The 15,592-nt window shown below is 39.0% G+C and overlaps 1 protein-coding gene across 1 annotated transcript in view; it reads left to right on the top strand.

The window, feature by feature from the left end:
* The first annotated feature begins 6,277 nt into the window (after positions 1-6,277).
* flrt1a (fibronectin leucine rich transmembrane protein 1a) overlaps positions 6,278-15,592 on the top strand; it is a 104,154-nt gene continuing 94,839 nt past the window's right edge. The window contains exon 1 of the mRNA XM_041801782.1: positions 6,278-6,713. The gene's annotated coding sequence lies outside the window, so the exon portion shown is untranslated. The remainder of the gene's footprint in view (positions 6,714-15,592) is intronic.

Below are 15,592 nucleotides of genomic sequence, written 5' to 3'. Positions count from 1 at the left end.
TCTGTGTCAGTAATGCTGAGTCCAACATAAAAATGTACAGCCTGTGCTGTCTGCTGAGCAGTAACACATTCAGAATGTCACAAGAAAAGCATCAGGGTGCTCTGTTGGCTTTACAATCCCCAAGGTATGAAAATGAAAGTGAAATTTGAAGGAGTGACGCAGAAGTGTTGGATTTCTGATCTTCAGAGTGATGTATCCGTCTGGCATCTTAGAATTTCTGAGTTCCGAGATCAAAACCATAAAAGAACCTCTTAGTTAAGTTTATTTAAATAAAATACATGTATGCTAAGTTGTGCTGTATTGGTGCCTGCAGAAGTGGGTAAATACATTTATATAATTCTGCTGGGTCCACTCGTTCTTTGGAAGTGGGTTTACTCAATGGAGACTAAAAAGTAGGTTGGTATACTCCGCACGACACCACAGATGCTAGGCACATCTTAGCCATAATGAAAATGCTCGTTTTTTTTTTATTTCTGTTGTAACTATGATGACCACCAACACATTGAGCAGGAAGTCACCAGTTAACACATTTACTTATTCAACCATAGCACCTGCTCTCCTACACTATAGATAACACTATAAATAATAAGGGCTTTTGATCACATATTTTTCATTGACAAGTCTTAGATGAGTCTGAGCTATCTGTCCAATATGCTCATTTTGTTCATATTAAAATATTCTCCAGTATGGGTGCTGGTCAGCTCATCTCCACACTGTAAAAAGAGAAGTGGGGAAAAATTGATTCAAGTGGTAACATGCAATTGAGCTTAGTTTATTCAACTCAAGTTAACAAGTTGCAACTCAAGATGCTTATTGCAACTTGTTAACTTGAATTGAATGAACTTGATTAAACTGCTTGTTACCATTTGAAGCATTTTTATTAGTTCCAAGATTTTCTATTGACACTTTTTACAGTGCATGCACATGTGTGGCCCAGATTTAAGTCCGACCTGTGGCTCCTTTCCTGCATTGCTCACTCTGTCATCCCTGTTTCTGACTCTATCTACGATCCTCCTCCACCAATAAAGTAGAAAAAGACCAAAATAAACCTAAACAAAGTATTTTTCAATTAAAGCACAAATAAATGTTTTTGGTTCATGCTTTCCTCTGTATATTTATGTGTAGAAGGCTAATCAGTTGCTAAAAAATGTATGAATACTTAAACACTGTCTTGAATACATTTTATTAAGCTTTATAAAGCAAAACATTAGTTTAATACGTCTGAGTGCACAGCACACTGGAGTAGATGCTGTAATAAGCGCCTCTTTGTAACAAATCAGGAAAGTGCTTTAAATTTGTTATCAAGTTGAAACAAAAATTGCTTTTACATCAAGAGCTAAGAGTTAAACCCTGAATGTCATGGACTTTTATTGTTGCCATGCATTAACCAGTTTTAAATAATGTCTGATTTTACTATTACTAATAGTGTTACTAAGTAAAATAAAATCAATACATGATTTTTCCCTATTAAGACTAACCATAAAGGGCAAACCCAGGGAGATCTGATTGGCCACCTCAGAATGTAAGATTGGTGTGTACTCTGAGGTGAGGCTTACACTTGAATCAGTGTTTTTTCCAATGTTGCAGGCTACTTGTACTTGAGGTTGTTAATTCTGACATCTTCCTTTAAAGTCCTGAAAAATGAAGCCAAGAGGACTTATACTATGTTCTTTTCACTCTGTTCTTTTACTTTCAAAAGTGAAAAATGATATTAAAGGAATAAAAGATGTTTTATGTGTTAATTAGATATATGAAGTGAAATCAGACAGTGAAAATAAATGTTATTTATTCTTGTTTGTGACGGCCACCCCTGCATAAGTCACTACCACAGATAGATAGATAGATAGATAGATAGATAGATAGATAGATAGATAGTAGCCAAAAGTATTGGCTCACCTTAATCTATAGGGCAGGGGTCACTAACTGGCAGGGTCGGGGTCCGGACCCAGTCGCCATCCGATGCAGACCTAGACCCGGACATACAACCATTACAAAGACAAAGAGAGTAGATGAAAAGACGAGTGAGTTGAGACAAGGAGTCCAGGGCCCTATGTTTCCACATTAACAGAATCACAGAATTTTTTATTTTTTTTTTTAGAAAGAGGAATGTACAGTGCTTAGAAAATTTATTAGACCACCTGTCATATTTGTCTCAAAGACCATCCAGCATCATGAAGTGCACCTTCAAGAAAACTCATCCTTGCTACGAGTTATTTTACCTCACCACACCAGAGAGTCAGAGAGAGAGAGAGAGAGGTGTGTCTGTGTGCAAGGCACATCGCTAAAGTCACAACTTGAGAACCTGCTCACCTCTTGGAGGTTTCAAACTCGAGTTGGACGGACTCGAAGTCCTGTAGTCTAAATGATATTACATTCGAGTGTCAATTAGCGTAATAATTCCTCCCGTTGGTTGCTTAACAAGTCAATATGTGTCTGCATTAACATACCTGTCCGATATGAAGCAGACAGACAGACGGCGAGGATGGAGGGAGATGAGAGAACTGTTACAGTCTGGAGTAAAACACAATGCAGACTGAGTTGCTGTTGTTCCCAATCGCTTCCACTTTGTTATAACACCACTGCCAGTTGACTGTGGAATATTTAGGAGAGAGTAATTTCACGACTGGACTTGTTGCATAGGTGGCATCCTATCACAGAACCACACTGGAATTCACTGAGCTCCTGAGAGCGACCCATTCTTTCACAAATGTTTGTAGAAACAGTCTGCATGCCTAAGTGCTTGATTTTATACACCTGTGGCCATGGAAGTGATTGGAACACCTGATTTAATTACTTGGATGGGTGAGTGAATACTTTTGGCAATATAGTGTAGATAGATAGATAGATAGATAGTGTTAATTTTGTCGACTGAAACGACTAGAATTATTCATGACTTCCTTTTTTCCATGAGGAAGATGAGACAAAGACAAGCTGAAAATAGATCTTTCATAGAAACTCTGAAAATAACTAATTTTAGTCTTGTAGTGACTCAAACTATAGTGCTGGACCATAGGCAGACAGAGGGGGTTGCGGACGGGGCTTAAACCCTGAAATGTTTTCTGAAAAGTTCCCGATCTTTCAAGTTGGTTATAAGTATCCTCAGATCTCATATCTCTTTTTTTCACTTTTTTTGAACTTATGGACAAAAAATTCAGAATTAGACATCAATTTCAGAACTCTGACTTTTTTCTTAGAATGAAAAAAAAAAACTTTGCTTGCCAAATTGTTTTTTCAATGGTGCTAATCCTCCTCTGTACTTATGCACTCACTGCAGTGTAAACAGTACTTCAAAAATTATTTTTTTAAGTACAATTTTTACCAAAATTGTTGCTTTTATGTTCTTTGTTTGAAAATGCTCAGTATCAGTTGTAAAAGTTTCACCAAATTCCTACCCTGCCTAAGACATGTAACTGAAAAAAAAAAAACATTTTTAGAGTTGTTTTGAGGCACAAGTGAAAATTATTGAGCTGGTGAATCATGATTTTAGAATGATAATGACACCTTAAGCACAGTTAGATAAACTAAAAATGATGCAAGGAATGAAGTTTTTTTGTTTTTGTTTTTTTTTTAGGTTGAACAGCATCATTTTTGTCTATGTGATGCATAAATTTGTTGGTATTTTAGATTAAAAATTTGGTTTAAAAGTGCATGAAAACTGTCCAAATAAGCAAGACATTTCTGGAGCTAAGCCCACCCCTACACCATTCTTTATTTGGGTCAAGGCCTGGATAATAATCAGGTCTGGCTTCGCCCCTTTGCTGGACTTTTGGACACTCAAAATCCAAGGTATTTTTTCCACTGTGCATATAATGTGAGACCATTTAAATCAATAAAATATTGATAGTTAAGTAAAAGTGTTTTACCTTTATATTACAGTTTTTCTCAGTCGCTTTGGTACATTTCTGGAATCATCCTCGACATTTGCAAACCAGTGCATTTCTCAAAACAATTTGTACAAATAGCAAAACACCACGGATTACCTGCACTACTTGCTCAGAATCCTTAGTTTATCTCTCAGAAGTAAACGTCTGTGTCAGTGAACATGTCAGTGCCGTCAGAATGACAGGTCCTTGTGTCATTGTGTACGGATAAGACAGATTGCTTAGTCATGTTGTCAATATAACAGTGTACTCTGGAGGGATGTTCTGATGTTAACTATGGCTAAAGTTTTTATGACAGTTATTGTAAATTGTAAGTTACACCTTAGTGTATGTGGGAGATGATCGCAAGAGACTGGACAAGATTCACATTTATGCTTTCATTGTTACCTCCGCCAAGGAGGTTATGTGATCGGCAGGGTTAGTTTTTTTAGTTAGTTTGTTAGCATTATAACTCAAAAAGTTGTGGACAGATTTTGATGAAATTTTCAGGAAATGTCAGAAATGGCATAAGGAAGAACTGATTAGGTTTTGGGAGTGATCCGGATCACCACCTGGATCCAGGAATATTTTTAAAGGATTCTTTACTATTGGGAGATATGGGCTACTGGTGGAGGTCTGCGCTCTGCGCTGCTTTTCTAGTTTGTACTGTAATTTGTTGACTGACCATGTCATTGCGAAACAGAAAGGAAAAGACAGCATTGCATAGCACAAAGAAAAAACAAACCAAGAAAAAAGTGGAAATGTGAACATAGGACAATCTCCTTAGAGAAAACTGTACATACTGTACATACTGTAGGAATTACAGTGCAGTCTTCCTACCTTCTGATGTTTCTGTCTGTTGGGCCACAAATTCTCATCCACATCACAACGAATATCTTTGCTTGCAATGCAGCGTGGAAAGAATCTTTTAGAGTGTCTTATCCAGCCTCTGCTTCACACATTTCCCTTTGTTAGAGAAAGTCAAGAGTCACTTCAACTACCAATTCAGGACAGATTTAGAAAAAAAAAAAAAGACTTAAGCGATGAACTAATGCCTAAATGTTGTGGGGGGTGTGACTATTCAACAGAGACCCATTATAATACATTTTGATCAGCATTACATAAGCAATTGATAATATAGGAAACAGCAGAGGGTTGTACATAATCATTTGCACTGATGTACCAAAGCATTTTGCAACTTGTTCAGAGAAATAAGAAACTGCTTTTTTTGGTGTGCACAAGTGACACAATGGTGTGAAGATTGAACAGTTAATTTTGAGAATTTCAATTCTGATCTGAGAAATGTACCAAAGCAACCGAGAAAAACTGTAATTTTACAATTTGGCTGATTGAAGTCATTACAAAGAAAATAAATGCCTTGACTAAAAGTAATGACTAAAATGTAAAGATGGACGATTGTCTGGCACAATATCAAAATCAGCAGATGTGAAAATTTCTGCCAGTGTTTACTCATAATATTGAAGCTATAAAAATCTGCCTTTATCAGCTGTAAGTATTATCTATTATCAAATAAGCCACAATACAATACACTTTATTTTACCTTCAGGCAAATTTATCTTGGACTCTGCTGTAAACATTTCACTGCCAAATAAAAGCATATATATAATACATTAAAAAAAACAGAAATAACACAAGTAGACACAAAACTGCACATATCAATGAGAGATGCAACCAAATAACCCACATACACATACCTGTACTACACAAGATTCTCATAGAAACAGTTAAGAAAATATATAATAAAAACAATGCCTCAAGATCAAATACAACAGGATAAAAGATAAGAGAGCAGAGAACATGATGACATGATTGCACAGTCTGGCTACAAGAAACCTGCAAGTTTATGGAGTTTTAGGCAGGACAGATCTACATCAGCTAAGTCTTTATCTTTATTCATCATCATTCCTTACACTGTAGAGTCTGTTTTAAGGACTCAAATTTTAGGTCTGAATTACATTTAAATATCGGTATGTGTATTTGCAAAAATCCAATATCAGACAGATAGATAGATAGATAGATAGATAGATAGATAGATAGACAGACAATCAGAGCACCAGTTGAGTGTTAGGCAGACAGACAGTCAGAGGTTGAAAGGGGGAGAGAGGGTAACATTTGTGAAATATTCACTGTCTGTTATTCAAATGACATAGAGAGGAAAAGGCTTCACAAATGTGCTCCAGCCTCCTCCTCCTCCTTTAATCCTCTTCATCCTTTACGCCTCACTCTTTCTCTCCTCCTCTCTGCTCCTCTTCTCTCCAGACTCATCCAGCAGATTGGACACATTTTTTACCCCCCCCCCCCTCTCTCTCTCTCTCAGTCTTTCTTTCCCCCCCAGAAAATAAACCACAGCGTCCTAGGGGCAATTTATTCAGCGCAAATCGCGGATCTAGCTGAGAGGCAGCGGATTTTGCAAAAAGGTGCACGGATGAGCAAGCACGGACCGGTCCGCCGACTAATTGCCATTATAATAAGGCGCACAAGTTGGCCAGCGCGTCAGGCACGTTTTATTTCTCCGTATTAGCATGTAGCCAGTGCCGCAGCGGGGAGATAATCGGGCGGAGGGAGCAGTTACAGAGAGGAGACAGAGAAAGGAAAGGAGGCTGGCAGCACATGATCACACAGGCTATCCAGTCACACATCAACCCAAGCGTTCATAATCGCGCTGGCGACAACATATGGGAATACAACAAGGCGAGATTGTGGTCACACCTGCGCGTGGAGGACACCAGAGGACCCGGGCTGGGGAGGGAAAAAGGGCGGCGAAATCTGCCGGACTTTGCATCCAACACAGCCGAGAGAGGGAAAAAGAAAGCGTGGAGGAAGCAGCATCCGGTAGGTGAGCTTTGATTGATGTGCGCGGACTAACAATATGCTCTCCATCACCTTATCCTTCTAAAATAACTAGAAAAATGTCATGTTTGTAGTGTTTTTACGGCGCGTTAAAGCCCAACAAGTAGTGCGTTTGGCACATTTTGTGTTTGTGGCACGGTGCGGGAGAAAAACGAGGTCTGTCTGACTGGGAAACAATGCAATGCCTCTTTGCAAAATGCCAAACCAGTTTAATAGAGGGTGAGGGTTTCAGTTAGAAGCAGTGGATCCTGGTTCTGAGGCCCATTGTGGACTAAGATGGACAGGTAACAGAATCTTAAAGACTGGATTAAATGCAAGAAAAACTGCATATTAAGTTAAAAATGTAAGTTCTGTGCCATAAAGTAGGAATTTCTGATGCATTTGTGCCTGAAATGAACATAAAGGAGGCAAATTCTACATTTTTAGCAATGACATGTGGAACAAATCAATTAAAACAATCAAGAATCAGCTTCAAATGCCCTGTTTTGTTATTCCAAGGATGTCAAAGTTGGTTAGATGAGTCTTAACCTGAAATCCCACCTCCCCCCACCCTCCTTCTGCCAGGTTCCCATTGACTTATCTGACTCTTGGAGCGATTTACTGCATATATCACTCCTGCAGCTACTGCCTCCCACCATGCATGCCCATTAAACTGCCATTAAGTTGGTGAAACAGTTGGATATAATCTAGCTGAAATAAAAACATCATGAAGCAAACCCAAACATGTGAAATATGCATAAATATTGTGCTTCAGAGCATCATTGAGGGGAGCGTTTGTGCACTCGCTGAGGTGGATGCCGAGTGAATAAAACGCTTCCAGAAAGCAAAACGAGTCAAATTTTAGGTTTTTTTGCAGCATCTTGTTATGTGTCATCAGTAGGAAAAAGGGAGCTCTTTTCATCCTGTTGGTGCCTCGCTGTGATTTCATGATAACAGCAGCTCTTTCAAACTACATTTCAAACTGTCTGGATGTGAAGGGATTGTTTTTTGAAGGCTGCACTCTACATTCCAACTCCAGTCCCTGTGCAGCTCATTAAATAGTCCCGTGTGCCGAGGGTGAAGGTGCGAGGTATCTCTGGCTAAAGCCCACAGAGGGGCACTGAAACAAAACAGGGTGATGAGGACTCACATGAAAAAGGGGAGCTGCAGAGGCTGGGGACGTGCCTGCTGCAATAACTCGATCTAACCTGAGCACATGGCACACGGGCGAGAGACAAACAGATGGCATCTCCAAAGGATCTCATCTCGTGAAAGCGGGAAAGAGAGGTATTCTTGGACGGACTTCCCTGTGACTGGCTGGCAGCGAGGCCTGCGTCTGCCAGTAATGATGGCAGCCTCGGTGAATGGGCTCGCTGATTACATTGCCCAGTCATGTGACTTATACCTTTGAAAAAATAGTGGCTCTAGTTCATCTGTAAGTGTGATGCTGATACTGCAGAGTGAGGCTGGATTGATTTGCATGGCTTCATTATACATCAATGAATATGCAGGCGATTGGGATTTTAAAATGTGATGACCGGCTCATTCCAAACAATGCATGCAGCCTCCTCCAGTCATTAACATGCTTATTGAATAGTGCAGCTTTGTTTATAGATAAAGCAGCCACGTTATAATGCAGTGTAAGGTATTTAAAGTAGTGTGACGGTCTTTGTGTGGCTCTCAGTGTTTTTATTGGAACCTAATCATGCAAAACCTAGATTAGAGAACAAGGACTCATGGTTACTAACATTAATTGCATCCTCTTTATTTTGCTACCTAGTTCCTTTACAGTGTATCCATGGATGTTATTTGTACATGCACTCTTCAGAAAATTTCAGCCAAAAATCTTCCTTGGTTGCTTGTTCACATACACATCTCATAGCAGGAGCTGATGCCTGCTCTAAGTGAGGATGGGGGTCTTAGAAAGCAGGACGTGATGGAAAAAGAACAAAAACAGCAGATGAAGCAACAGTGTCTGATGCCATTATAATGATTTTGGCCTTCACATAATGCTGCGTGTATTTGGGCATTTTCACTCTATCAACAAAGGAGCAGAGAGGAAGAGAAAACACCATGAAGGGGCTTCATTTCATGCACAGAGGTTGTTCCTGTTGCATAGACGGAGCAGAATTTACGTCATCACCCACTTTTGCTTTTGGTAAATTTTCCTGACTATGACACATTTTGGCTCATGACTTCACGTAAAAACATACTCTAAGCTGGCAGGTTGATTCCAGGTGAAGTTGGGGCAAAATATTAACTTAAAGAAGGCAAGAGGGTCCCGTTAAAAGGACTGAGTGATGGTTCAACCCAGCATGCTCTTACTTAGACTTATAAATGCATCAGTGAGGTGTCATCTTTAAAGGGGTGGTGGTGAAAAATTAGGCCATTTTTTTTGCCCATGGCCTAATTTCTTTTTTTTTTTTTTTAAGATTTCTGAAGATTTGGGGAAATTTCAGGAGTTTCTTGTATCCGTAAAAGAACTATCTGCATTTAACCACTGCTTAAAAACTTTACTGCATCTTAGAAAAATTTGTCTAAAGATTTTTATACTGCAGTCTATCAGGGCAAACATGTTGCACAGCCCTCAACATTTCCACAAAAAAAGACAGAAAATGAAGAAACTAATAAAAGTCCAAAGCAAATACAACAGCAAAAACATTCTACAAGGGTAAAAAGATCTGGGAAAAAATAGCAAAAACCTCAGAAAAAATACTGAAAATACACAAGCAATTCAGGTTAGATTATGCACAAAAAGAGAAAGCAAATGCACAAAAACACCTATAAATCTATTTGCAAAGCATTGGCCTGTAGGTGTACCAAGCAGAACAGCTCAAGTTTGACATGAGAGAGAAAGACCGGGCTATGATATAATTACAAGCAGCAAACTTCATTAATAACGAAGAAGCAAATACAGAAGCACAAAAAGCTGCAGTTCCTTCAGTGATCTCTACAGGCTGGCTCAAAACAGAACCTGCTTTGGGTGTAATATCAATATACACTTCAACCACCAGGGGGCGCTCAACCAAAATAACATCATATGACGAATGCCGCCTAGAGCTGCACAGCTCCACCCAGCTCCGCTATTTACATCTTGTTTTGAATTGTGAACTCTGTTCAGTAAAAACTGCACCTCATAAGACACTATTTACTAAATGGAAATCTGGCGTTTTTTTCTTCCTGTTTTGTTATTGACAGACGAGTTTAGTTTTGTGTTACCCTGAGATCTTTCAGCTTCTAAATTCCTGCAGTCTTCCTCAGAAGTGTCACAAAGATGTTGCTGCGGCGTCTTATCAGCTGATCCTAAGGCCGGCTTAGCTTACACAAATTCAGCCAGATATTGGCCCAACTGGAACGTCGCTGCTCATTGTCAAACCTCGGGCCCAATTTTTTGCTTCAGGAATGAAAAACGGTGACATAATTCATGATGCATCCGAGACACCCCATGATTTCGATTCAACAGGACTAGCATGTCAGAATTTTTCTTGCCTTGTCGTCTAGTTTGACATCATGACCTGATGTGGACACTCTGTACCCTGACACCTTCAGATCAGAGAGCATTTGCACCTTATCTTTGCACCATCATTTACCAGACTCCCTACTTTTTGTCCCTCCGGGGATCTAACGTGTTCATTTTATTTTATTTACATCATCATTAGGGAAGCGCGCAGATAATCAGTAAAACAATTACATTTGTTTATTGAAGTAGATGGGATTTCCCAGTTGGTTAAACTAACCACCTATCATTTTTTAGTAACAGGGACTTGAAATCCGGGTCTATAACGCTCTTTAAGCTGTAATGAACCTCCCACCACTAGAGCTGCTGTAGCTTCAGGTTTTGGCTGCTGTTTTCCTGTCTGGCACTTCATCAGATGTAAATATGAGAAGCACAGTAGTGGCTTAGCGGTTAGCGTGTTGCAGGAACGGCGCAGTATGACAGTATTTTAGAATAGTAAATGGAAAAGTGGTGTGTAGGCTTTTGAGGGTTGAACTGACATGTAACAACTTACCTGAAGTGAAAAGAGGCCAAAGATCAAAGCACAATATTAATCTGCAAAGAGGAACGAAGGCTGGCAGGGCTAGCAGTGTTAGCCACACTGTAGAGACTAGGGATGGGACCGATACGATTCAATATCAGTATCGGGTCCGATATGGACGTAATTAATAGATCGGATATCTGACGGCGCCGATCCAAGTGACCGATCCAAATCCATCCTACAGTTTGCGGTAGACCATGAACGCACCGCAGTCTAACACAAGACAGTCTGTGTGTAACTGAGCTAGTATTAGTTAGGATGTTCTTAGCGGTGTAGTTACCTAGTAGATTAAACGTAACCCTATATTTAGAATAGTCACTAGATGAGAAAACTCAAAGAACAGTGGGTGTGAGGTTAGCCTGATAACGGGCGGCGCTAGCGCCTTCGTTCCTCTTTGCAGATTAATATCGTGCTTTGATATTTGGCCTCTTTTCACTTTGGATGAGTAGTCATACGTGGGCTTAACCCTCAACAGCCCACATACCACTTTATTTCCATTTACTCCTTTGGAAAACTGTTACTAACTGCCGTTAGCTGTTAGCTACCATCAAGCTACTGATTGTTAACATCGGGTTAAGGGTCAGAGAGGAAGGCTGCAGCAATTAACTGAAGCTACAGCGGTCTCTAGTGGCGGGAGGTCTGTTACAGTTTAAAAGAGCATTATAGACAGGGATTTCCAGCACGTGTTCATAAAAAAATGATAGATAATTAGTTTAACCGACTAGTAAATCAATGTTTAGTGATAGTTCAAATAGAATTGTTTGGAATGAATTTAAATTCAATTCATTTTTGTATTTTTTTGCCTTTAAATAAGAGGAGCTGTGTGGTTTACTACTTCCTTATGTAACCTCACACATTATACCGATAACAATAATAATTGTTTTAAAAAATATGTATCGGAATCAGTATCAATATCAGCACATATTTATCGGAATTGAATTGGAACTGAAAAAAAGTAGATCAGTGCATCCCTAGAAGAGACTAAATCAGGCTAACATCACACCTGCTGACACAATGACCCTGTGAGGATTTTTTTTTTTTTTTTTTTCCTAAGATTTATTTTTGGGCCTTTTCATGCCTTTATTGGATAGAGCATTGGTTCCCAACCTGGGGTCCGGGACCCCCCAGGAAGCGTGCCAAAGATCTTATAGGGGGCACGAGGCTTTGTCTGCTCTGAGGCTGCCAAAATTAGATTTGCTAATATTAACTAAAAACATGGTAAAGTAGTTATTAAGTAGTTTATACAAAGGTCTGTTGATAAGAAACGCATATATAGGCCTTTTTAGGGTTTTATCAGTGAAACAGTTAAAATCTGTATTGATTCAGTGTGTCACTTATTTGGGAAACACTGGAATAGAGGAAGAACAGTGGATTGGCTTGGAAACAGGGAAGAGAGTGGGGGGAGACATACAGTAAAGGGACACAGGCCAGATTCGAATCGGTTAAACGAAATTTAAATGATTGTTTAGCCAAATAGGGACATAGATGCTTAGGAACATCCTTAGTTATCACATGCATGCCTTAAGTTCTGTCTGAAGGAAAGCCAGTCCATATTGTCCTCCTTCCGATACATCCATAATTGTTATCCATAATCCAATCCATAATCGTTTCTTGTTTGTTGCTTTCTTCTTTTACAAACTAAAGACCACTAAATTCACAAAGCGTGCTTCTGTTGTAGCGTGATTGTCACTCTCTCAGTTCTTGCATGGGAAACAGAAGCTAAAAGCACACCAGCGCTGTGCATCAAACCAACATCACACTCATAACACTAACTTCAGCTGTTCCAGGACAGTTGTCTTCTCAGATAATTACTAAAAAGTGCTCCCTAACTTTTCAACAAGTTCCCTTAAAACTATCAGTCCAGTGTAGAAATCTGTGGTGTAATCAGAATAATTAAAGTTAATTAGCCAACTTAACGAGCTGAAAGACGATGTATGATGCGTTTGGGTTACCTCAGTTAATTAGACAACTGTCTTCTATATGTCTTCTAGTGTCACATCAAAGCCACATCAAATAAAAGAAATTTCAGTTTTTGATGAGAATCTTCAATAAATATGAATATGAGAAATATATTTTCTTCAGGGTTATAAAATAGATCGAGAATCATAACTTTTTAACCCAAGCACTACTCAGTGCAGACCACTTCTGTGGTGAATATTTATCATCATTTTGTCTTTCCACCAAATAACAGTGAAGTATTGATAAAAATGTTACAGATGTGAGTTTGGTTGATCAAACTTACAACCTATGGCAGCCTCCGTAAAAAAGCCTGGTACAATATTGAAAATTAAGAATTTCTCTGTCTGGGAAAACCTTAGGAAATATTTGAGAGACTGTTAGATCTTAATTTGAAAAGGATCAGTAATTGTTCAAGCATTTATTATTGTAGTGTACCACTTGTTTGGCATCAGGCACTGACTTCATCACACCAAGATTTATTTTACAATCCAGGATTGATGAGATAGCATCTTGAAGTATCAGAGCCTACAGGTGGATGCTGGGGTGGAGGTGGGTTGAAAGCAAGAGCAAAGTAGTGATTCAGGGCAGAGCTGGCAATTGCAGAACAGAGGGAGAAACCACTGAATAAGGAGGATGCATATCATGTGATGTTATCATGTTGCATGTCGGGTGTGGCTCATTAAGCTTGAGACTGACTGCATGAACTAGCTTGCAGAAGTTGCTCTATATAACATAGGAATGATCACTTTTTTAACTAATAGAGATATTTCGGTGCAGAAATTCTACAAACTGTATCTTTAAAATACTTGTTTATCAGCAAGAATAAAAATACTATAAGAAAATTATTTTCATATATTTATCTCATGTCTTTGGTAAGAGCTGTAAAGTGGATTTTTCTTTAAATTAAACCCTGTTTTGAAATGATCAAGCTTAAAGTAACTCATACATTTTCATAAGTAGAGGTGTGATAGTGTTATTTAACACATAGTGCAGCTGTTTGACTTGAGGCCCTCCTTGACTATAGGCTTCATCTTTATCCAGATCCAAAGTTGGGTTTAAATGAAATTTTAGCATTCTCACTTCTGTGACTGCCATTGTTTGTCCTCAAAGCCAGACTTCAGAAACCTTTGGATGACCTCAGTGAGACTGAGTACAGCTTTTCCCTGAGGTTTGTCTGTTAAAGGTTGTGGCCTGGTACCTCATTGAGACGATTATTTGCATAACAAATCAGGCACAGTTCTATTCAAAATTTTATATATTTAAATGTACATTAACTTCATTTGGAGTGGCAATGGGTCACACTGTAGTACATGTTTAATTCAGTCTACCTCTGCGTTGTTATACTAACACACTGTATTTGTCTCTGCATGTTATTTTGAGTCTCATGGTTTCTAACATGCAGTCTGCCCCCCCATAATCTTTAATCTTTTCCATTGCTGCAGCACATTTACCCTTTTGGCCACCATACTAACATCTTTGCATCACAGCTGTGTAATAAGCACTATAATGCATAGGAAGCTACTTAATATTGCATTTCGCCTGTGGCTTCCTTTCAATAATGACCAGCCTGCCTGAGCATGCCGTGCCTCACTTGGCAACCTGTAGCAGATCAGAGCCTGGTCTTGTTGTTGCTGCCAGTGATGAGATGGTCCCAAATCATTAGAGCTCGTTTCAGCTGGCTGTGAATGAAAGGTAACACTCCTGAGTGACGTTTGACTTATTGATGTTATTGACGTTTGACTGATGTCCAGATCATTTTGTCCTGATTTCTTAGGGATTAGTGTCAGCCTGTCATATAACATCAAGGTTAATTTTGTCCTGATCAGAATAGAAATACATTTTCATGCCAAGTTTGTTCTCTCAATGTTGGAATTTTCTTTAGTTTGTAGGTAAAAACATTTGGAACAGGCTGTAAAATGGTGTCAACAACATCAGCTACCAAATATTCCAGTAAACCTTTGTCTCATCCTATCCTTCTCTCTATTATCCCATCTCATTCTGCTCACTGCGACCATACAGATCAGATCTAAATGGTGCACTTTCAGTCCAGCCAGGCTAGCTCCCTCAGCACCTCTTGCTCAAATCAGGAATATGTGAACTTCCTGTCTATAAAATATAACAGCGTAGCCATTATATTCATGACAGCACAGTCATTACAGGAATGACAGCTTTTCCCGCTCCCCCATTGTTGCCATTAGAGTTGAAAAATTGATGGTTTGCGGAGTCTGTGCTGGGCAGTAGGTGGAAACTTGTCAGAACAGACTGGAGGTGGACTGCACAGCAGGATTAAAACAGCTCATAAAAATAAGTTCAGATTGATTTTGAAGGAAAGCGCCTACACTCACTGTCGACTCCAACTGTTAATTGTGAGGTTACTCATTCCAAGGATCCTGCAGTGCTATTTTCAGTGTCATAATAGTAAAACAGCACTGATTAAACAAATGTATCAGCTCTACTCTTCAAGTAGAGATGTATTCAGAAGAAGTTTATTTAAAGATTTGTTGGTTGAGGAACGAACAGTAACACTTGAGAAAAGAGTTCAAATAATGTACTGAAGTAAAGGCTGACTAATGTGTGACTCATGATGACTTAATACTATGTGGGATGTATCATGGTTTCCTGTTCCTCTCCATTTACAACCGCTCAAATGAAAGTGACTTTATGTAATGTTTCACATTTAACAGTACGTTATCACTTAATGAATGCTAATTTACAGTTGCATCATACATTAATTGATATGCAGTCAAATAAGCTGCTGATGCCAGTTATATAAAACCTTGTTTCAGATCTGTGTGCTTGCTCAGCCTCACAACAGTACACTTGTACATAGAAATATAACGCTTTGCTTTAATTAAGAGTTCTCAGATTAATGCATTAATGTAGGAA

This window comes from Cheilinus undulatus, linkage group 12, assembly GCF_018320785.1.
Source record: "Cheilinus undulatus linkage group 12, ASM1832078v1, whole genome shotgun sequence".
NCBI lineage: Eukaryota > Metazoa > Chordata > Actinopteri > Labriformes > Labridae > Cheilinus > Cheilinus undulatus.
Note: the sequence above shows the minus strand (reverse complement) of the source record. Positions and strands in the feature narration are given on the sequence as shown.